Below are 24,074 nucleotides of genomic sequence, written 5' to 3' on the forward strand. Positions count from 1 at the left end.
TCCGCCGGCACCGAATTCCGTGCACATGAACCCTCGACCGACCTTTCGCTGTGGGCCTCGACTTGCTACTACCCAGCACTTGCACAGAGTTTGGCGTGGAAATGAAAGCGGATATCCGATGTGATCTTTTGAGTTAAAAAAGAATACGACTGATCTTAGAAAAATCCTATATTCCTTATTTGATTAGCACAAAGATGTTTTTAAATGAAAGATGTAGATATTAAAGCTACACCTTTCATGTAAAAAATACATTTATTCAACACCATATGGAAACATATGATTTTCTTAAAAAGATAAGCTTTGGTACGCTGATTAATAATGCCCCTTAAATTTTATATTTTTTAGCATCTTAACCATCTCAAATGAAATGCTATAATTTTAATATAAAAAGTATCTTCATTTGACACCATACAAGAAAATTATAATTTTTTGAGGCGACAAGCGCTGATTCACAATTAATATAATGTTGAAACTTTATATTATTTTCTCAAGCGTCTTAACGACTTAAATATAAAAACTCAGAACTATAAAATTATAGACCTCATTGAGAGCTAACTTTGATATAAAAAGTACCTTCATTTGACACCATATAAAACATATTTTTTTCTAATATGAAAATCGCTAGTACATGATTATTATGCTGCTGAAAATTTTATATTAAATTTTTTAGCATCTTAACATTTTAAAATAAAAAACTCAAATCTACAAAGTTATAAATCTCATCGAAACCTATAATTTTTATATAAAAACATCTTCTTCGACGTCATATCCGAGAATTATGATTTCTATAAGGTTGAGTCTTATCACGCCAATAAAAGTGGCGCAAAAGTTTTTTCACGTCGGAAACGCCTTCCAACGTGGCAGATCTTGTCGCGCCAAGTGACGCGGTAGCGTGATTTTGTAACACCAGTCGGACTGACGCAACCAAAAAAAGGTCAAATCCATAAAAAAATAGGAACAGTTATTATTATAATATTACTGAGTAAAAAAGATTAAAAATAAGGCGTGGAAATGAAAATCGGTATCCGATGTCACCTTTTGAGTTCAAAAAGAATACGATGTACACCAAATATCTGCTATAGAGTTTACGAAGCATGTATGCTCACTAGTCACTACTTTACAGCTTCATCTGGTTTTGTACTTTGTAACTCGTGTATAAGGCTAAAATTTATATGTGTTAATAAACTTATATAAGAATGACAATGAAAACTCTAGAAATTCAATTCCATCACTGACCCTGGAAGTTCTTTAGGCCCAATTTCAATAAGACCAAAATAATAAATAAATACGTGCAAGATGTTCTATTGAATTGGTACCACGGATTTGCCAAAAGAAGATTTCCAAACTGAAATTGAAATTAAGCTAATGACTTCTCTCTACTAAATTTATGTTACGGGAGTCGGGAGACACTCCTTTATGCGTGCAGTGCGCTTCGAAATAAAGTATATTAGCCTGAATTACGCTTAGATTTTGTATGCGATTTTCAAAATTACCCCGAATTCAACAGTCTTCGAGTTCGATGTCGGGTCGGGAGATAGTTCCCTCCCAAACAGTTTCGCGCACAGCTGGGCGGGTGGCCGCGTCCACGTGGCCTTCGGTTCGTGGCGGACGGACCCAGGCAGCAAACGATGATCTTGGGGGTACCTCCGGCACTCGGCGACCCGACTGCCCGCCAGAGATGGGGAAGCGGGACTTTGAGCGCCTACCACAGTGGCGTTCTTCGACTGCCATGGCCACAGAGCTCGCCGACGAATACGCGTCGTAGGAGGTCAACCACCTCACCCTCGCCTACTTCGCCGTCGGCGACCTCTCCCTTCTCCGGGAGCTCGACCAGGGTAAGATCCCACCCGCGGCCGCTCCGCCGCGACGCGTCTTTTATCGATCCGCTTGAATTTTGCCGGCTAGTTGTCATGTTCTGTATTCGCCGGAGGGCAAAAATTGGATCTTGATTACTTGTTAGGGGCTCTGTGCGCTTGTTCTCATTGCAGTTAGTGTAATCCGAATTGTATGCAAAAAAAAACGTGGATCTAGGCAAGAGTAGATCTGTGCACTTAAAATTAGTTAGAATTGTAACATTCTCGTCCTAAACACGTATTTCCTTTGGAAAAGTAGGGAATTTGTACTTATTTAGGAGAGTAGCTTTTAGATGGTAGGCTGGTTAGCAAGGGAGTACCTGGGACAATGAGGAAGAAGAGTAACATACCAAGCCCGTGACAAGTAAAGCTGATAGAATCGCAGCCCTCTGTCTAACGCTATTAAATTTCGTTCAGTTGGGGCAACGGGTGTAAGTATAGTATTAATAAAGTAGTTGAAGAATTCATGCTGGTAAGCACAAGTAGTATTCATAATGATAAATGCAGGAGGATGCAAATACAGGGATAGCAGAATTCACTTATGGAGGGATAGCGGACTTCTCAATGTTTTTATGAGTGATGTTAACATCTGACCTATAATTAATTAATCTATTAATCTACTCAAGGGAGTTAGAGGCGACAGACTAGTAGGGGGTATAACTCTTCTTGTCATGTACATGTCACAGTTATATTCACCGTTGTTTTGTTCCATATAAAATGTAAGTACTATATTTCTGTCTTTAGGAGAGTTGGAGCCCAAAACCTATGTGATGTTGACGGTGCAGTAGCCAAGTGGCGCTGGTGCCCTTAATGCGGAGCTCATAGTCTAAATTGTGCTCGTCTCTATCTAGGCAGTTTGGGCAGTTGTCTAAATGCTTTCGTACAGTTGGCTGCTGCTTATATGGTTACCGGTTAAGTTTATGCTAGTCTTTTTATTGCTTACCATGGTACCCTCAGGTTTGGCATAGTCTGCTAAAGGAGTGAAATGCAGCTTGTAGTACTCTTTGATACCTTGACTCTTCAGTAAGAAGTAATGTAGTGATCTGAGAAGTTGTGCGTCTCTTTTTTTCTCTTTAGATTAACAAGGATGAAATAGCCAAATGGGTTTTGTCTTTTCAAGTTCATCCTGAGGCAAATGATGATATAGGTGTTGGTAAGTTTCTTTGTACATTGTTAAAAATAACTACCATGGTAGCTAAAGTTCGTATTTTCAACTGTAATATTCTCGCTATGTAACATTGTTTCTAGGTTTGTTCTATGGATTCTGTGGTTCTAGATCAACTTCAATTTCCCTTGCCTAATGTGAAGGTATGGGTGGCAAATGCTGATTCTACCTTTTATACACGTTTTCATGTTTGTGTGTGTGTGTGTTTTTATGATAGTTTCAAATATTAAAGCACGCTCTGTTTCAGGATCCTTGCCGCGATGTTAGTCATCTTGCAAGCACTTATTCTGCCCTTGCTATCCTCAAGATTATAGGCTACGATCTAGCAAGTATTGACTGCAAGGCACTTCTATTTGTCCTGTTCGCTTGGCTTATAAGCCGTACCTTTTTTTAGTCAACGAACAATATTTTTATCTCACAACAAATCAGTCAACAGTACTTTCAGCCATAGCTTATTAGCCAAGCAAATAGGGCAATTGTCTTTGAAAAAGCTCCAGCAGCCAGATGGAAGGTACGCATTTATTCCCATATCATGGCCATTATACTTGCAAATTGGTCCTCGAAGTATCTCTGCTTCTGCATCTGTAGATCTGCTTACAGTTGAAGATAAAAGTTTCACGCGCCTTACTTGCTCCATTGTGATTTTTGTATCATCGTGTAATTGTTCACATCCCTAATTATATTAGGGTTTCCGAACCTTATATGATTACTACTTTGTTCATTGCTGGGCTCAATTGTTGCTACTCCTAAGTCATGTTCTCTTGTTGAGACATACTTTATACATTACTAAATGCCACTTTTACATATCTTTACACTTTCGGCCTTAGTGATCCTGTTTGGGCAGAATGTTAAAGATGCTATGCTATGAGTAAACGCAAATGCTATAGATGCTGTTGTTGCATGTGATCTTGCTTATCAGTGAGATTTTGGTTGGTTGGTAGTCAGCCTAGGAGACTTCCTTTTTATGAATACTGTCTCTTGTTTAATTAATGCATTGGCTTTTTTTGACAAGCATCTTTTTGTAGCTTCATGCCTACTCATATTGGTGCAGAAACAGACCTTCGCTTTGTATACTGTGCAGGTGAGGAGCACTGTCCTTTATTTACATCAGTATAATACTATAATTTGATTTTTTATTGATCTAACTAGCATATGATGTGTCGTTGCAGCTGCAATCTGCTCAATGCTAGATGACTGGACAGGAATGGACAAGTTAAAGGCAAAGGAATACAATCTTAACTGCCAGGTTGATTTCCGAAAATTTAGAATACGCCACATTTTGCATTGAGATACATACAGCTGCAATGCCTATTGCCTAATTCTTGTTGTTATCATATGCAGTCATATGATGGAGGCTTTGGTATGGTTCCTGGTTCTGAATCTCATGGTAAGCAATTTCATTTGACCTTTTTATGTGTTACTGTACATATTTATCATCTTCATTTGGAGAACTTATTTTTTGCTTGCCACTGGCCAATGGGTCTTTTAGGTTCTCATTGTATGTCTTTGTGTTAGCGAGTCAGGTGGAGGAACTTTTTGTGCTGTTGCAGCCCTCCATCTAATGGGCTTCATTCAAGCTGATTTGGCATCTAACTTAAGAGATTCAACGTCAATCAACATATGCATGCTCCTCGAATGGTGTCTTCAAGTTGAACTTGTGCTGAACCATGTCTCCGCAATTAGGGCGCGTTTGGATTGCGTCCGCAGTTTGCCACACCACACATGCGGCCACGCCAAAAGTTCGGCGGCTGATTTGTCCGCCGCATGTTAGGCAGATTACGGCATAAAAAATCAACTGAGTGCTTGTGGCAAGAGGTGTGGCATGCCGCAAGTCCGGCCATGCACCAAACGCCCGCGAAACTTTGGCACGGAAACTGTGGCACATTGTGGCAAACTGCGGACGCGATCCAAACGCGCCCCCTCTCTCGTGCCATCTCATGTGATTCTGTAGCAATAAGAAATTTGTTGTAAAGTAATCTACTGCCAAAAGGGCTCCCCTGCCGCTGCACTGTAGCCACGGCAGGGGCAGACGCCGAAAGGCTCCTCTGCCGCACGTAGCCACAGCAGGGGTAGGCGTCAAAGTCAGCCCTACTGTCACATCTAGTCACTATAGCAGCATGACCGTCTGACATGTTTGTGTACTAGGATTAGATAGGTAGAGTTGTATATATAGCTTTCCACTGCAACTCAGTGAAGGCAGTTCAGTTTGCCACATCCAGAAGCATAGCTTTCACCAGCGCTGGGCTTGTGCTGTGTGTGTGAAATGTTCTCAATATCTTCTTCTACCTCTAGTCATAGTGAGTGAGTGTGCTGGTAAGCTTACTGCTTACCTGTGCAGAGCAGCAGAGGGACCAACAAGTAGTATCAGAACCGTACAAGCATCGTCATCGGACTAACCGCTGACGATGACGGACGGTTCAGAGATGGGCGACAACAGCGGCGCTAGTGGCTGCCCAACCATGACAGGAGGTCGTCGTGCGCACGGTGCGGAACGTCAGCGACACTAGATGGCCGACGCTGACTCGCACCAACTATAGCGAGTGGGCAGTGACCATGAAGGTCAAGCTCAGAGCCCGACGGCTCTAGAATGCCATTGACAAGGGCACCGACAATGAAGAAGACGACATGTTAGCGTTGGAGGCCATCCTCGCTGCTGTGCTGACGGAGTACAGAGAGCCATTAGGGGTGAAGAACTCTGCTAAGGAGGCGTGGGAGGCCATTACAGCGATGCGCGTCAGCTCCGACCGCGCAAAGAAGGCGACGGCCCAGCTGCTGAAGCAGGAGTACACCAACCTCAAGTTCAAGGATGGTGAGTCAGTGGAGGACTTCTCCCTTCGCCTGTAATCGCTCATCAGCAAGCTGAGGAGCCACGGTGTCACCATCGACGAAGAAGAAGCGGTCTCCAAGTACCTCCACTCCGTGCCGGTGAAGTATATACTGACCGCTCTCTCTATAGAGAGATGCTGGACTTGTCCACCCTCACCATTGAGGATGTGACAGGCCGTCTGTGGGCGATGGACGAGCGTCTGGAGCAGGCGACAGAAACGACGGATAGCGGCAAGCTGCTGCTGACAGAGAAGGAGTGGGCTGCTCGAATGAAGGTGAAGAAGTCCGGGGAAGCTTCCTCCAGCTGCAGTGGCGATGGCAAGCGCTGCAGCAAGGCTTCTTTAGAGAAGAAGAAAAAGAAGAAGGTCGACCCAACGCCTATCAGTGCTGCGGGAAGACAGGCCATTAGGCAAATGAGTGCCCAAATCGCAAGCAGGAGAAGAAGGCTAAGGCTCATCTAGCGCAGGCAGATGATGATGATGATGAAGCCACTCTCTTAATGGCGATGTTCTGTGCTCTGCACGACATTGAGGACAAGGAGAAGGGAGATGTGATGGCGGTGGAAGAGCACGGGAAGGCTCTGAGGGCTACAGAGGGGGTGCCAAGCACTTCAACATCAGAGCCGACCACTCTAGATGGGGTGCTAAGCACTCCAACAACGGTGCGGACCCCTCCAGCAGTAGAGCCGACCATGGTTAAGGCTCTGAAGGCTGTCAACCTTGATGAACCACGCACCCAAGTACCACGAAGGTCACTCTAGCCAGAGTCTTTTCCAACTCATTTTTCTCCTTCCACTAGTTGATTCCAAGATAACGGAATCGATCGTTACGAACTTTTCGAGATACACCACAATCTCTTGGGTGCTCTCTGGCGATGCCTAACCATCTAGGACCAAAGAGTCCAAGAGTAACAAATGCAAATCACAAGATTGACAATATGCACAAGTGCTCAAGTGGTTGGATTGCTCTCTTTTTGAATTTCTCTCAATCCACTAATGGATTTGGCAATTTGGATCACATACTCACTAAGAGAGGGTTTAGGAGAGTTGGCAAAGCTCAAAAACATGCTAGAGGATCAGCAAAATCAACAGCCTCCAAAGGTGGAGGCTTGGGGGTATTTATAGCCATTATGTAGCCGTTGGGCAATACCGGACATGTCCGGTATGCGTCCGGTATGACTTGAACTGCACCAACGGTAACTGAGTTATAGTATGCAAGGTGTTAGAACTCCCAACGAATGCCGGAACTCCTGACCCTCAGCTCATTTGAAAACTAGCCGTTGAGCTCTGCCCTACTATACTAGACACGTCCGGTAGAATACCAGACACGTCCGGTGTGACCAGGTAGTCAACTCTCTAAGTCAGTTAAGCACAAGATGTCGAAACTCCCGACGATTGCCAGAACTCCCGATCATCGGAACTCCCAACTCACGTCGAAACTCCCAACGAACCAACCCGAGAACACCAAGTATTTTACCATGGTTGGGCAAATACCGGACACGTCCGGTATCATGCCAAACCAACAAAAAACAAGTTAGCTCTTTTATCTCTTAAACACTCAAAACTCATATGGATTGGCATGAGCACTTATGAATAATCATCTATCAATATGATACATCCCTCTTAATAATACGACATTCCTATTAACTCAAATTCAAATGAAAAACGAATTTATATCGCTTGAGTTGATCTCTTTCGAATTGGTGCCGTCTCTTTCAATCTTCATCAAGGGTGCCAACATGTTGATATTGATCTTTTTACTTGAGCATAGCCATCTTAGCACGTGACTTGATTCCATTCATCAAATATGAATAACTCCAAATGCATCAAGTCACTTCCAATACTTTGTCCAATATAGATTTGATCCTCCACATCAATATGACCATCTTAGCTTGATTAGTACCTCAACTAAATGCAAGTACTTTCTTCTTCACCCTAGCTAGGTTCTTCGGCCGCCAAGCCATCGCTTGCCCTTCACCCTTGCTTAGTACCTCGAAGCCTTTCCTTGCTATTACCTGTGAGATAACAACACATCATTTTGGCTTTTATTAAGTACCTGTGAGATAACCTATTACCTGTCCACACTTAGCAAATGGGTTAGACCTTTAATCACGTTGTTATTCAATCATCCAAAACCCACTTGAAAGCATCTAGGCCCCTTGTTGGGTTTCGGTGGTTAATGACAATACAAGATTACTATGACTAACGTGTGTTTTGCAGAGGCAATTAAGTTAGGTCATGGTAATGGAGATCAATTGGGCAATCGAGGTGGTCATGCCCCTATAATGGAAATCGTTTTGGTTTTCAAAGGATAGACGACAAGGTTAAGGATGACTAGTTCTAAGTGTCGATTGGAGTTGGAGAGACACTTAGAGTAGTTTAGGACCTTGTTTTTCCTTTGGCCGTACTATTAAGGGGGGTATGGATGGATAGCTTGACCTAGATGAGTCTAGTGAGTTAGGTGTGGTGCACACTTATTAAAACTAGCACTAGGTAGCTCCACAACAGCCCTATGATCCTTTAGAGCAAACTTCATTCACATATGATCAAGAGTTGGAAGTGAATGGAGGGTCAAATGCTGATCGGACGCTGGCTCCGGTGCGACCGGACGCAGGCCGTAGGGTCCGGTCAGTTCATTTGATCAAGGAGATTGCGTTCGGTGCGACGCTGAGGACCAGTGTCCGATCGACTCTAGTAAGGTTCCAGAGAAGGAATTTAGCGACCGGACGCGACCGGTCAGTATTGATCGGACCTTAGGGGTTCAGCGTCCGGTCGAGTACAATAAGGTTCTAGTGAAGGTTTAATGCGATCGGACGCGTCCGGTCAGTGGTGATCGGACCCTGCCAACGTCCGGTCAACACTTAAACACTGGTGTGTGGGTTGAACTGACCGAAGCGTCCGGTCAACATGACCGGAGCGTCCGGTCACCCCGCAGAGGCACATAACGGTTCGTTTTTCAGGCTGCCTTATAAATAGAAGCTCCACTCGTGTGTGGAGTCACTTTTGCTCATTCCAACAGCTGAGAAACACGTTTGTGAGTGCCAAGAAGAGCAAGATCCTAGTGAGGTGATTGAGATTTGAGAATCCAAGAGAGTAGCCTCATTAGTGAATCAAGAGTAGCAAAGTGCGCATCCACCGTTCTCATTAGGCTTCACGTGGTCAAGTGAGAGTTTGTGCTTGTTACTCTTGGTGATCGCTATCACCTAGATGGCTTGGTGGTGATTGGAAGCTTGGTGATCACCCGGTGGAGCTTGTGGGTGACCCAACTCAAGTTGTGAGCGGTTTTGGGTGATTCACCGCGATGGAGTATCGAAGAAAGCCCAAGAATGATAAGTTCAAGAACAAGCCATACAAGAGAGATAGCAAAAAGAGGTAACCCGGTTGATCAAACTCTCTACTGTTCCATGATTGGTAGCTTGTTATATTGAAAGCATCTAGGCCCAACATCATGTTTAGTGTGTGTATGTGTGCTAGATTTCAAGCTAATCCTAAGAAAACACATTTAATTATTGTAAAAAGAATCCTTAGGTATCTTAAGCACACACCAAGCATTGGTCTTTGGTATCCCAAAGGAGCTATATTTGAATTAGTTGGCTATTCCGATTCGGATTATGCCGGTTGCAAAGTTGATAGAAAAAGCACATCCGGAGGGTGCCATTTGCTTGGTAGATCACTTGTGTCATGGTCCTCCAAGAAGCAAAATAGTGTGGCTTTATCCACCACCGAAGCGGAATATATTACCGCGGGTGCTTGTTGTGCACAAATATTATATATGAAACAAACTTTACTAGACTATGGTATAGTTCTAGAAAAGGTACCTCTTTTGTGCGACAATGAAAGTACGGTAAAACTGGCAAATAATCCGATTCAACACTCTCGCACCAAACACATAGATATCCGCCATCACTTTCTAAGAGATCATGTTGCTAAAAATGATATATCACTAGAAGGTGTAAGAACCAAAGATCAATTAGCGGATATCTTCACTAAACCGCTAGATGAGGCTACATTTTATAGATTGCGGAATGAGCTTAATGTACTTGATTTTAATAACTTCACTAAAAGATGAGCTTGTATTGTCCCTTGCATTCATTGTAATATACAACTTGTTTAATTTTTGGTAATGCATATAGGGCTTGTCTAACATGGTTAAGATAACCGCCGAAAAGCGTGTGAAGAAGCTTAACCTTGGATCAAACTTGACAAGCAACTAGATTTACTTACAAGTATTGCATATGCATGAATGTTGTTTTGTCATTTTGTTCCAGTTGCCCTTTTATTATTTTCATAAAAAGAATTATAGCCTAAGGCAAAATATTTTGAAAAACTTGAGGGTTTGAGAGAGGTCACTCACATCAGTCTTAATTGGTATTTATTTGGATCTTATTCAAGTTGGGACTTGATTGGGAACAGGCAGCGCGAAGGAACATTGAAGTTTTGCTAGAAAAGAGTGACCGGACGCTGCACCGGACTCTGTTGTCCAACGTTCGGTCAGTTCACAGGAGGTGAACTCGCTACGAAGGAGTGATCAGACTCTGTCTTTCAGCGTCTGGTCAGATGACGTCTCTATGTCTGGTCGTGTGAAGAAGATGAAGGCTAAGTTGACCGGACTCTGGCTGCGTCCGGTCGGTGTCCACCGGATGCATCCGGTCGTGATTCCAGAGGAATTGGACCTCTCTAGAATCGACCGGACGCTGGGTGGTAGCATTCAGTCGCTACCACTAGAGCGTCCGGTCAGTAGATATCATGCGGCATCAGGTTTCTTTCCTATTTCCTTCTCTGTCATGTCAAGGGACCCTTATTTACCTAATCCTGTCGCGCATTTACCCTAATCGCCGTGCCTCCCTTGTCCCGAGCTGCCGCAAGCCCTAGCCGTTGCGCTGCCTAGCTCCACCACCGCCTCTCACGCGCGCCTCTCGACCAAGCCGCGCTCCTGAGCCACCGTGCCATCGCCGCCTTCTGCGCCACCACCGTAGCTCCCCATGCCACAATCGCCGCCGGTGCTCGCAGCATCACCGCGCCCTGCTCTGCGCCACCCAGCACACCATCGTGTCTTCGTTCTAGCGTTGTTGAGGTCCCGCGCCGTGGCCTGCACTGCCATGGTCTAGAGCCGCCTCTCTACCGTCCACATCCAGCATCGGTAAGGGTCTGACCTAATGCCATTGCCCTTGACCTAGCTCCTAACCCACATTGCCTCGCTCGTAACCTAAATCAATTTCAAAGCTTTGTTCTCCATTGCATCCAGGTCTATCGATTAACTGCTCACCGCCAACCCTAACCCTAGATTCGGTGGTTCCCCCATGTGAAGCTTCTCTCCTTTTCTTCAGATCGTTGTTTCGTCAGGTAGCAAGCCAGTCGATTCAATTTTGTACCTACATTGCTTGCTCTTATAGGATTTTGCATCTATTAGATATATCGTATTTACTTGTATATCCTTCTATTCCGTCGTGCAACGAGTCGGTGTCGTTGAGGTGTCAGTGGTAGTTGTTAGTCAACTCAAAGCCAAGCTCGTGAGTATGGATCGAGGCCAAGCCTCAAAAGTGTCAGTGGATAGTTGATCTTGTCAGCGGTAGTGGTTCTAGTCAGATCAAATGGCTCGCACCAAGAATATTGGTGGTGGTCTAGGAGATGATGATCGGAGGCCTCTGCCTCGCCTGCCTATAAGTCCTAATGGCAAGGTGACGAAGAAGACTACATCAAAGAAGCACAAGTACCCTGATGCAGAGACAGCGAGAGCAGCAGCAGTTGCTGAGGCCGCAGAGCATGCCGAGAGAGGTGTCCGCAGTGGAGTTGTCATTGCAGATCATCTGTCACCAGAGGCATAGGGCAGACTTAAGCAGATTGAGCATCTTCATGGTAGTCCATCTAGGACTATCATGATGGTAGGACGACGTCTTCCCATTGTGGATCCTCAGCCTCAGGGGGAGTCACAGCAAGAGTCACAGTAGCAGCCCCCACTAGCAGAGCCTTAGCCAACTCAGGAGACATAGGAGGGACAGCAGTCATAGCAGCCTCAGGAGGGTGAGGAGGGCCAGTAGGCCAAGGAGGCCGAGGAGATCAAGTAGGCACCCTAGCCATAGCTACGCCGCTCTAGTTGTTCCCATGTTCTAGTCTCACCAAGGCCATCGACACAGCGGAGGGGATCTCGTCCACTGCCTAGACCACAGGGTCCGTCTCTAGTGACCCACCTTGACTTGAGGGCCGCCACGGCCAAGTAGGTTCAGCAGCTTCGCTTCATGGAGTTTGATGTGTGGTTTCCACCCAGAAGGGATGAGAGAGCAGCAGAGGGTTTCTACATGCCACTACAGGAGGATTTATATAATGCCTATCTGAACAGTGGAGCAGTCTTCAGATCTTAGAGAGTCTGCAGCATAGAGGCTATAGTCACAGCAGCTAGAGAGCACATTCGCCCCTACCTTGCATATCTGTCGGGGCTAACAGATCTGATTGGCTAGATAAGATTGTATGTACCATCTTGGGTTTGGCAGTTCTATGCTTCGCTCTACATTGACCCACAGCATAACTTTATACACTTTGCATTCAGAGGTAAAGACTATAGGATGATGAGTCAGAGGGCTAGGGAGATACTGAGGCTATAGGAGCAGCCTGTCAGGTTACATGTGGTATGTTATGGATAGCAAGAGCCTCCCAGGCGTCCTCATGGTGGTTTGGTTCCCCCTACTGATCTTGTGCACCATTGCTTCAAGGAGCCCTTTGGTGAGGGGTCGAGGAGGAACCCCAGTGACCTTACTCCCACAGCTAGAGTGCTAGAGGCTATCATTAGGAGGACACTACTTCCCAGGATGGGATACAGAGAGGGTTTGACTCGCCTCCAGCTTTGGCTCCTCAATGCCCTGATGTAGCAGATAGTGTTCGATATTTGGGACCTCCTTCTATCAGAGATGGAGGATACTATAGCTGAGGGCTTCAAGGGTCGCAGGTAGCTTCCATATGCACATTGGATCACATTTCTTATTCTCAAGGCTATGCAAGTTAGGACACCAGAGATGGTTGCAGAGTACAGAGGTGCCACCACAGAGTTTCCAGCTTATAACATGGCACAAAAGATCAGGCATAGCACACCACAGGCACCCACTTAGCCTCGCCGTCGTCCAGATGTACCAGAGTCTGTAGCTCAGCGGGACGAGATTATCAGAGGCATAGCCGCTACTGAGGAGGAGCAGCTTAAGGCTCAAGAGGAGAGGAGCGAGTCTAGTGACAGTTCGGATGATGGCTGCCTATTCCTCAGATGCCTCCACGCAGACATGATGCAGAGGCCGATAGTTCTAGCTCAGCTCCACCTACCCCGTAGATGGACCCCGCTTTGATTGCTATCCTTGAGCGGATGCAGTAGGATCAGGCTAGATAGGCTCAGGAGACCGCTGCCAACTTTGCACAGTTTTAGGCTTGTCAGAATGAGTTCTAGCGACAACAGCAGGTCCTCCAGTAGCAGCAGTAGCAGTTACTCATGCAGCAGCAACTTTTGGGATTCATGTAGCATGTAGTGACAGCCATTGGGGCCCCATAGCCATAGCTTTTGCCCTAGATTGGATAGCCTACTACCACTATGATGACTCCAGCAGTACAACCTAGTGGGCTTTAGAGTCAGGGATAGCCTCTAGCTCTGTTTGCTTCTCCCATAGTATAGGTGTCCTAGTGGTTATCCTCGCTAGTGTTAGCCCCGCGTTTCACACCACTTCAGACAAGTTTCACACCGGATCAGTCACCCTCGCTATTTGTGCCTGACACGTCAGTCTCCAGGAGTCTTGGAGCATCTTTTAGCGAGTTGACAGGGATGCCTACACCGCCACATATGTATGACCCCGGTCCTTCTACAGCAGCTCCTATCGTCGTGACTACTCAGAGGCTCCCTTCTTCTGTCGCATCTTCAGATCCTACGACAGACATACCAGCAGCATCCCAGGTAGCAACTGCCCTAGCTCAGACCTAGACCGCTTCAGCGACGCTTCCAGCCATAGAGGGTCAGTCAGTATAGAGCTCAGGGTCAGATGATGATGGCGCCTAGTTCTAGCTTGCCCCTCGTACCTCAGCGCCCGGCTCGTCCGCTGTAGCCTCACCGGCCGACCCTTAGGTTTTGGTGTTTGACACCAAAGGGGGAGAGGGTTCGAGTATGCAGACTCAGGGGGAGCTTGCTTAGCTATTAGTCTATTATATACATTTGGAGTTTTATTTGTGTGATATACTATTACTTTTATGCATTCGTGTGTTTACCTTCATGCATACTATTATATCTATGTGATAGTGATATCTACGTGATTGTGATATATGACATGTGTGCTCTCTACTTTGAATTATTTATGTCATATCACATGTATTATGCTCATTTGCTTTTGCTTCCATGCTTTACTCCAATACAAATGAGCTTTATTACTTGTACTTATGCTTATTTCATATCCTTTGAGTACATTATGTTGGCTTGGGTCATATAAGCTTGCTTAACTACTTTGTTCTTATTGACAAAAGCTTATATGAACCAAGCATGTCAAAAACCTCACTCTTTCACATACTCGAGGTGGTATTATCATCAATCATCAAAAAGAGGGAGATTGAAAGCATCTAGGCCCCTTGTTGGGTTTCGGTGGTTAATGACAATACAAGATTACTATGACTAACATGTGTTTTGCAGAGGCAATTAAGTTAGGTCATGATAATGGAGATCAATTGGGCAATCGAGGTGGTCATGCCCCTACGATGGAAATCGTTTTAGTTTTCAAAGGATAGACGACAAGGTTAAGGATGACTAGTTCTAAGTGTCGATTGGTATTGGAGAGACACTTAGAATAGTTTAGGACCTTATTTTTCCTTTGGCCGTACTATTAAGGGTGGTATGGATGGGTAGCTTGATCTTGATAAGTCTAGTGAGTTAGGTGTGGTGCACACTTGTTAAAACTAGCACTAGGTAGCTCCACAACAGCCCTATGATCCTTTGGAGCAAACTTCATTCACATATGATCGAGAGTTGGAAGTGAATGGAGGGTCAAATGCTGACCGAACGCTGGCTCTAGTGCGACCGAACGCTGGTCGCAGGGTCCGGTCAGTTCATTTGATCAAGGAGATTGCATTCGGTGCGACCAGACGCTGAGTGGTCGAGTGACCAGACACTAAGGACTAGTGTCCGGTCGACTCCAGTAAGGTTCCAGAGAAGGAATTCTACAACCAGACGCGACCGATCAGTATTGACCGAACCCTAGGGGTTCAGCGTCCGGTCGAGTACAATAAGGTTCCAGTGAGGGTTTAATGCGACCGAACGCGTCTGGTCAGTGGTGATCGGACCCTGCTAGCATCCGATCAACACTTAAACACTGGTGTGTGGGTTGAATTGACCGGAGCGTCCGGTCAACATGACTAGAGCGTCCGGTCACCCCGCAGAGGCACATAACGGTTCGTTTTTCAGGCTGCCTTATAAATACAAGCTCCACTCATGTGTGGAGTCACTTTTGCTCATTCCAACAGTTGAGAAACACGTTTGTGAGTGCCAAGAAGAGCAAGGTCCTAGTGAGGTGATTGAGATTTGAGAATCCAAGAGAGTAGCCTCATTAGTGAATCAAGAGTAGCAAAGTGTGCATCCACCGTTCTCATAAGGCTTCGCGTGGTCAAGTGAGAGTTCGTGCTTGTTACTCTTGGTGATTGCCATCACCTAGATGGCTTGGTGGTGATTAGAAGCTTAGTGATCACCCGACGGAGCTTGTGGGTGACCCAACTCAAGTTGTGAGCGGTTTTAGGTGATTCACCGCGATGGAGTGTCGAAGAATCAACCCGTAGAGAGCACTTGATCCTTGCGCGGATCAAGGGGGAGCTACACCCTTGCGCGGGTGCTCCAACGAGGACTAGTGGGGAGTGGTGACTCTCCGATACCTTGGCAAAACATCGCCGCGTTCCTCTCTCTCTCTCCCTATTTACTTTGAGTATTTACCTTGAGCAATTCAATACTTGTTACATTCATAGAATTGCCTTGCTAGAGTAAGTTTGGAACATAGGTTGCAAGTCTTTTGTGCGTTAGATTAATAGAAACACTTTTCTAGGCACAAGGGGTTAATTGAGATAACCGTAGGCTTTAATTATTGCAAGAAAATTTAGAATTAGCCCAATTCACCCCCCCTCTTGGGCATCTTGATCCTTTCACCACTAAGGGGGCTAGATGCACTTTCAAGGTGGTGACCATGGCGGTGTTCATCCTCAACCATGCACCCACCAAGGCCCTGAAGGGCAAGACGTCATTCGAGGCTTGGCATGGACACAAGCCGAATGTGTCCTTCCTCAAGACATTTGGCTGCGTCGGCCATGTGAGGAACACCAAGCCTCACCTCGGCAAGCTAGAAGATAGAAGCACGTCGATGGTGCTCCTGGACTATGAGGAGGGCACCAAGGCGTACCAGATCTACGACCCACGTGGAGTCAAGGTGGTTGTCTCGCGCGACGTCGTGTTCGATGAGAAGGTGGCCTAGGACTGGGACAGTCTGGGCACGGGGGAAGCTGGTGGCTTCACCAGCACCTTCGTCGTTGAGCACTTGGTCATCCACGGTGGTGGAGACGCTGGAGAGAAGGTGCCGACCACTCTAGTAATAGAGCCAAGCACTCTTGGGGTGGTGTCGAGCACTTTGGGAGGGGTGCTGAGCACTCCAGGAGTGGTGTCGAGTGGTCCTACAGTGGTGCCAAATGCTCCCATAGTTGAGCCAAGAGGTCTTGCAGCGTAGTTGAGCCAAGAAGTCTTGTAGTGGTGCTGATCACTCCAAAACTTGTGCCGAGCACTCCTACAGTGGTGCCAACCACTCCAGGAGTGGTGATGAGCGGTCTAGGAGTAGTGCCAAGCACTGCAGCTAGGGTGTCAAGCACTCTAGGTGCTGTGCCGACCACTCCAGTAGAATAGTTGAATAGGTGACTTCATCGATGCCAATCGAGTTCGCCTCACCTTCAAGCGACATCACTGAGTTCGTGGATGTCTTCCACAATGGTGAGGAGGTGCAGTTCTGCAGGCTAGATGACATCATTGGCGACACAGGGTCCTCAGGCTTGACAGGTCGAATGCTCAATGACCTAGAGTTGCTTCTCGTCAGTGCAGAGGAACCACCCACATTCGTGCTGGCCGAGCATGATGCAAATTAGCGATGGTTGATGCTGGAGGAGATGAAGGCGATCGAGGAAAACAAGACTTGGGAGCTCATCGATCCACCACTAGGATGTCATCCGATTGGCCTAAAGTGGGTGTACAAGGTCAAGCGGGATGAGCGTGGTGCCATTGTCAAGCACGAGCTGGAGTGCATCGGGTGGTGGTACCAATGGCTAGGCCAAACCCTGCTTATAATGGCAGAGCGGTCAGTGGTCCTGGCGCAGTCCACCAAGGTTCCTACATGGGATCACTACGAATGAATTAACCAAATTTTTTGCGTGTTCGAGGTGAGCGATGTTCGAGGCCATTAATGACTAACACGGCTATAGGACAAGGGTCAGACAAGAGCGCAGAAAAGAGTACAGGGAGACACGGGTCACGACAGGCGTGAACCACAGGCAAACGCAGAGCACAAAGCCAAAGTGCCACAATAACTCCTGAACAGGGATAAGTCAGTCGTGCACCATATGACTCACGTGACATCTATGAAGGGCGCATCTACCAGCAATACGGTTACAACGACTTAAAACAGTACTAGCGCGACCAACATAAATATCATATACTACGTGAGAGTCAGTCCACCAGAGAAAGCCTGGTTAAGCCTATTCCGAATGCTTAACTATAGCAATAGGGCTACTTATATACTTCATGGTTTAATGCCCTAACTTTTTGCAAAAATAGGTTGTCAAATTTTTGTTTAGAAAAGGATCTTGAAGCTTTATTTCCCTATTTACAGCTCTGATACCACCTATGGCAGAACCGCCCGAAATAACTCACTTACGGAGGCGCTTGTCTTCCACTAGACACTAAGCACCCCGAAGGTGAGCTACATCAGACATTTTTGTCAAGCACACCACATGGGAGAACCCAAAAATCCATATTTTTCAATAGGATCCTAAATGGAAGAATAAAGCTTACAATATTTTAGCTATTTCTTACATCACTTTTCATGCAACACTAGAGTATAATATTTATTGTTTATAACAGCGGAATATAACTATGTTATTAGAGTTTCAGCGGAAAATAAATCATTTAATGACAAGTTAAACATTAACATTATGATCCATTATATACATCATAACAGGTTATAAGTTTTTCCATTGTAAAACATTTTGGGTAAAAGTTTCAAATAAACTCTATGTCCACAACGTTAAGGAAATCCTCACTGAGCCCACCAGGAGGTTTTCACTTCACAAGTGTCAGCTCCACATGTTCCTATCACCTACAACAGGGTAGAACAAACCTTGAGTACTCAATTGTACTCCACAAGGCTTACCCATCAAGAGAAAAAAAGACTCCAAGGATATGCAAGGCTATCTGGCTTATGGGTTATTGCATCTACAGGAAGCATTACTAAGCATGCATCCTTATATTCAATTTTATTAGCAGTCATCTTTAGTTCATTAACTAACCATTCTATGTAAGCACCTATGCTACTTTCAAGCATGTGGTAAGCAATCAGAACCATTTTACCATCTTTCATATTCCAGTCCTTACTACGGTGCTAGATCGTAGCCAAGTCATACCGTATCACATGGCAATTCGTGAACCAATGTATCCTAGTTGGTACCCCAAAACACATGCCCCACTTGTACCCCAGACACAAGTAGGATCAACCCACCACTCTCCTGTCAATGGGTCTAGGTTCCCGTCCAAACTTGGACTCCAAGCCCCCACACCTGAGTCCCAGACTCAGCGTGGTGCTTAGACCTCCACCATCCCTGCCTCGAATCAGTCAGTCCAGAAAGAGTCGAACCCATGACAAGAGAGTAATGAGCCTTCCCGCTCCCATAAGAAAGTATGTGCTCAGGATAATAAGTCTGTGACCTGACTAGAATCCAATGCAACGGACGGTCCTCAATCAACACAGGCAGAACAAATGCAATCTGAGCCTCACTCGAATGCCAAACCAAGTCCAGATCCAAAGTACCATTCCGCCCGGTCTCCCATTTATCATTCATATATATATATTCCATGTGATAGTAATATAATAACAATACTAATATATTTCCTATCTCTCATGAGTGGCATCAATCACTCGACTTCTATCAGAGTCTTATAACATAGCAATCTACATGATCCTGTCCTACTAGTAAGACTCCTAGGATAAGGATATATATATATGCAAGTGGGTTTTCATTCAACTTCTTAAAACTTAATGCACAAATATAAAATAAAGTTTAGAATAATAGGGGTTATGCACCGGGGCTTGCCTAGGTAAGATATAACCAAAAGTTCAGAATAATAGGGGTTGCATTCCATCATGGTGACACGATCATCAAGGCATCATCTTTTTCGCTACTTTGGTCATCTCTACGATCCATCGTTGTTCCTATTATGATATACGTGGATGCAACGTAGAGATGCAATTAATCAATGGTAGCTGCAACTCTATAATATGATTACGCTCCGCGAGCTAACAAGCTAGCTTAATAACTAACGTACTAGTCTACGTATCCACATCGCCAAGTAGGGCTTGTTTTTGGAAAATGTTTTCGTTCTACAAACCCTCAATTATTTTTGACATTTGATTGATTAAATATATATTTTTGTACTAGAGCTCATTTAGTTACCTTAACAAACTAATTCCTATGGAGCTACAAAAATTATAGTGAGCACCTAATAATGTTAGGAATCTACTGTAAAAATTTCAGGGCCAATACTACTACCAATTCATCACAATAATTCCTACAAATTCATGTTTTACCCATTTTAAGTGCTTCAAATTAATTAGTCTACTTTTGAAAATTCTATGAAACTAAGTGAACAAAATACATTAGCAGATAGGTCATGACTTTAGAAACCTAACAAAATTGGTTTCACAATTTTTGGTTAACTACACAATTTTATATTGAATTTACAAGTTTACCTTAGAAACTAAATTAGAAAATACATTAGAAAAAGGATAGGGCCAGCAGCGACCCTTCAGGCGTGACAGTCCAGCGTGGCGCGGCTGCTTGCGCGTCGTGTGGCCCAGCAATGGCCCAAGGCCGAGGCGTCTGCACGCGACGGCGGCTTTGCAGAAAACCCCCCTACTTCTACATAATAACATGACTACTATGAGCACTATTCCTACTATCAGTAATCTAGCAATTATACCCTCGGATGTCTTCGCCTTTACCATGGGGAGGTCCCTGGGATCCCCACGCGCGCTGGCACGGCGGCCAACGACACAAGGCGGTAACACTAGGCAAACTAGGCTCGATACAACGGAAGTGAGTGGCCGACCACCATCTATAGCTAAACACGCAAGGATGGACGACGGTTAGGGACTCAGAGACGCCCTATCATGGGCTGCAGCGGCGAGCGGTGATCCGTGGCGGTGACACGACTGTTCCGGCGAGCCTACGCCCTCACGGAAAGGTAGAGATGGCGGAGGAGCATCCATAGCTCACCGTGGTCCACACCCTACTGATGGTTGAAGCTAGAGAGCGCTACGGCGGTCTGGCCACGAGCGACCGAGCAAGGTGGCGGCGCTTTGCGAAGGACACTGGAGCGTCACCCCACCGATGACGAGCACCCTGGCCAAAACAGTGCGAGCACCAGATAGGGGAAGTCAAGGTGAGCTCAGGGTTACAAGCAATCGAACTGCTACCACTACTACATGCCTTACCTCCCAACCAACCGATTCGGCGGCGCCCACGGCCGGTGGCGAGCGAAACACCAAATTGTTGGTCGATAGGGCATAACTGAGCTTGAGGGGAAGTATACGGCTAGCCTACTTCCTAAGCTTCCTGCGAGAGCGAGGAATTGAACAACAAAGTCACTGGCGCTAGGCAATTGGAGGGCGAAACAGCAGAGCTCTAGCCATGACCCTGCTGTGGAGAGTGGACCTGAGCATGGGCGAGCGGATTAAGATGGGGCGGCTCCATTTGATGATGGTAGCACGAACACATGAGCAGGGCGACATTTTATGGGCTTGGCACGACGCGTTTGAGTGGAGCGGCAACACCCCCAATGAGCTCACTAGCGTCGGCTTGCGGCGAGGCAGGGAAGCATCTCCTCATCACAGCGACCGAGGTCGACGACCGAGGCGCGGCGGCAGCGACACATGTCCAAAGATTCGACGCGGTAGGTAGGATGAAGGGCGAGACGAGCGCCATGTCGGCAAGACGGTGACAGCCACCGCCCCGCGCACGGCTCGGTGGCTGGCGTTGGCGCGCGCACACCGCGGCGGGGTGACCAGACCACTACCAACCAGGTCGGGCCACGCCAGACCTGGGTGCACAGGCACGGGCCTGGCGCACGCGCGGTCGACGTTCATAGCATGGTCGCAACGTGACCTCGGCGCCACCACGCTGTGCCTGCGGTGACCGCGAACCCAGTCCGAACGACTGCTATAGGTGACGTGCACGCATTTTAAAGCGAAGCAAAAACTACCAACGATCACAATTGAGGCACAACTAATTCCCCTATCCTAAAATCAAGATGACTAGCGACCTAGCAAAGCCATCGACATGGCTCGAGAGCAACAAGAGAGGGGAATAGAAGGATGCCAACATGAGCTCGTTGCGCAAAATGTCGGTTCACAAACAAAACCCGACACAACCCCGACAGCGCGTTCTAGTGAAGTTAGGGCAATTTTAGAGCGGACAACGTGACATCCAACACAAATATAGACCTATACCATGCTCAAGCACTCACTTTGATGCAATCAACAATACCAAAACATGTAACTAGTGTTTAAATATTTTTGTTATAAATTAAATGCCAAAATAGCATTGTCTACCACCCTTCATACTTAGAAATGTTAAGGTTTTCAGGTAGGACCAAGTAACCATTAACTCTTTTGTCGCAATTTTTAATAGATCTAAATCTTGCTAACCTCAACCAACAAATACTTCATGCCAGAGTCCATACCTTATACTAATCCGTGGGAGCAAAATATTTAAGCACTATTTAACTATTTTGCTCAATATAATTTGCCAAAATGGTATTTTAACAATAGTTCAAAGTGTTTGCCGACTTAACGAAAAGAGCTTATCTTAACGTCAAGTTTGATTTTAGAGCTCCCAAAACACTAGTTAACAACATTTATTTTCCAAAAGTTAAAGTTACATTGTTATTTACCAAGTTTGTACTTCCAACTTTATTTAAGTGTCACATATATGTTCTATAGTATTTTTGTTTAATAAAAAATGGTTTTAAACCCTAAGTGATATAACATGACTATTGAATCAACTTTCATTTAGTACTTTTGTCGATCGTTTTGAGTACGGAAATTGATCTACACACTTTACCATATGCATTGACACATAAACATGATGCTCATGACATAGTTTAGCAAGTTGTTTAAGCGGTAACACCGAGGGTGTTACAGCAGGCGCCGAAAAGGCTCCCCTGCTGCTGCACTGTAGCCGCGGCAGGGACAGACGCCGAAAGGCTCCTCTGTCGCACTGTAGCCACAGCAGGGGCAGACGTCAAAGTCAGCCCTGTTGTCACATCTAGTCACTGCAGCCTGACATTTCTTTGTACTAGGATTAGATGGGTAGAGTTGTACATATAATTTTTCACTGCAACTCAGTGAAGGCAGTTCAGTTTGCCATATCTTGAAGCAGAGCTTTCAGCCAGCGCTGGGCTCGTACTGTGTGTGTGCGCGAGTTGTTCTCAATATCTTCTTCTACATCTAGCCATAGTGAGTGAGTATGCTGGTAAGCTTAATGTTTACCTGTGCAGGACAGCCGAGGGACCATTATTTCTTATCTTTTCTTATCTATACTATTCTACTACATTAACATGTCAATTTTTTCTTTACCCATGCTGGATAAATGCAGTATTTTGATGCCATGCATTTTCATTCATGTTACCATTTATCTGAAATCAACATTGGCAGAATAAAAAAAAGTATAACTGGATCGCCTTCACCCAATGGTAAAAAACCTTACAAACTGATTCCTCTACCACTTGTGTAGAGACAAGCGACTAATGGAGGATTCCAAGGGAGAATAAATAAGCCCAGTGATACCTCAATTTGCAATCTATGTACTAGTTATGTGACAAGTGAACAAGACCTGAGTAATTTTCTTGCTTTTAATTTCACTGTACAGGGTTGGAGGTGTCTTGAAGATCTTTGGTGCTTATCGCTTGATCGATAGCTGTGCTCTGCGGGGATTTTTGCTCACCTGCCAGTCACCTGTAATTGATCTCAAATCTCTTCTGTCAGCTTAATGCCTTGATCACATTCTCAGATAACTCGTTCACTGTTGCAACAGTATGGAGGTCACAAAATTCCCAGATGATCGGACACCAGACATCTACCATTCTTACTATGGCCTGGCAGCCCTTTCCTTGTTGGAAGAGGAAGGGCTCGAACCCCTCTGCGTCGAACTGGGGATCCTCTCCGCTGCATTATAGAAACTCGCATTTCTACCGAATCCCAATTAGTCTACAATGTTTGGGGTAATCCAGTACCTCATACAGGCTATACAGCTGAAAGCCAAGGAAGTAATTTACAGATAGAGACATAGAGTACGTTGGTCTGTGTTGTCGGTGTGCTTATTTGGCTAGGCAGATCATGTAACATTACTTTGTGAGTTCTAAAGATGTGTGATAATTTGTTGCAAAAGAAGTGCGATGGGCATGCTAACCGAACTGTCTTCTTCCCAGTTAGTTGAGCTAATTGTTGACAGTTGAGTTAGCTGAACGGTTTTATCGTCACTTGGAAAGCTACTCGAATGTTTGATGTTTCCCTTGCGTCTGTTCGGCATAACTAAATGACTCGCGGCTGCAGACGTGAACAGTTTTATATACCATGCTTCATCACAACATTTTTGTTTCAGTTAATACTCTTTAGGCATCTGCACACTCCGCTTTTCTCCCAGAATTGAGGTGAAAAATCAGCTGGAGCTCTGGATCAAACAGCAGCTACTGTTTTGGTCACAGGGTTACCGTGACTGATATATTAAAGATTGACGACTGCCGATGGATAAAAAATGTACCTTTTCTTGGAGAACTGAAAAGGAAAGAAAATAGAAACATGTTCGTTTGGTGGTATTAAAGGCCCGTTTGGTTTCCATAAGTCAGGTGACTTATTAAGTTAGGTGACTGAAAACCAGTGATTTATAAGTCATGGCCTCGTTTAGATTGTGAAAAAATTTCAATCCG

General features: G+C 45.5%; 1 pseudogene; it reads left to right on the forward strand.

Moving 5' to 3' along the window:
- The first annotated feature begins 1,678 nt into the window (after positions 1–1,678).
- LOC136451622 (geranylgeranyl transferase type-1 subunit beta-like) lies at positions 1,679–23,324 on the forward strand (annotated as a pseudogene).
- Positions 23,325–24,074: the final 750 nt, after the last annotated feature.

The sequence above is a fragment of the Miscanthus floridulus genome, chromosome 5, assembly GCF_019320115.1.
Source record: "Miscanthus floridulus cultivar M001 chromosome 5, ASM1932011v1, whole genome shotgun sequence".
In the NCBI taxonomy this organism is placed as follows: domain Eukaryota; kingdom Viridiplantae; phylum Streptophyta; class Magnoliopsida; order Poales; family Poaceae; genus Miscanthus; species Miscanthus floridulus.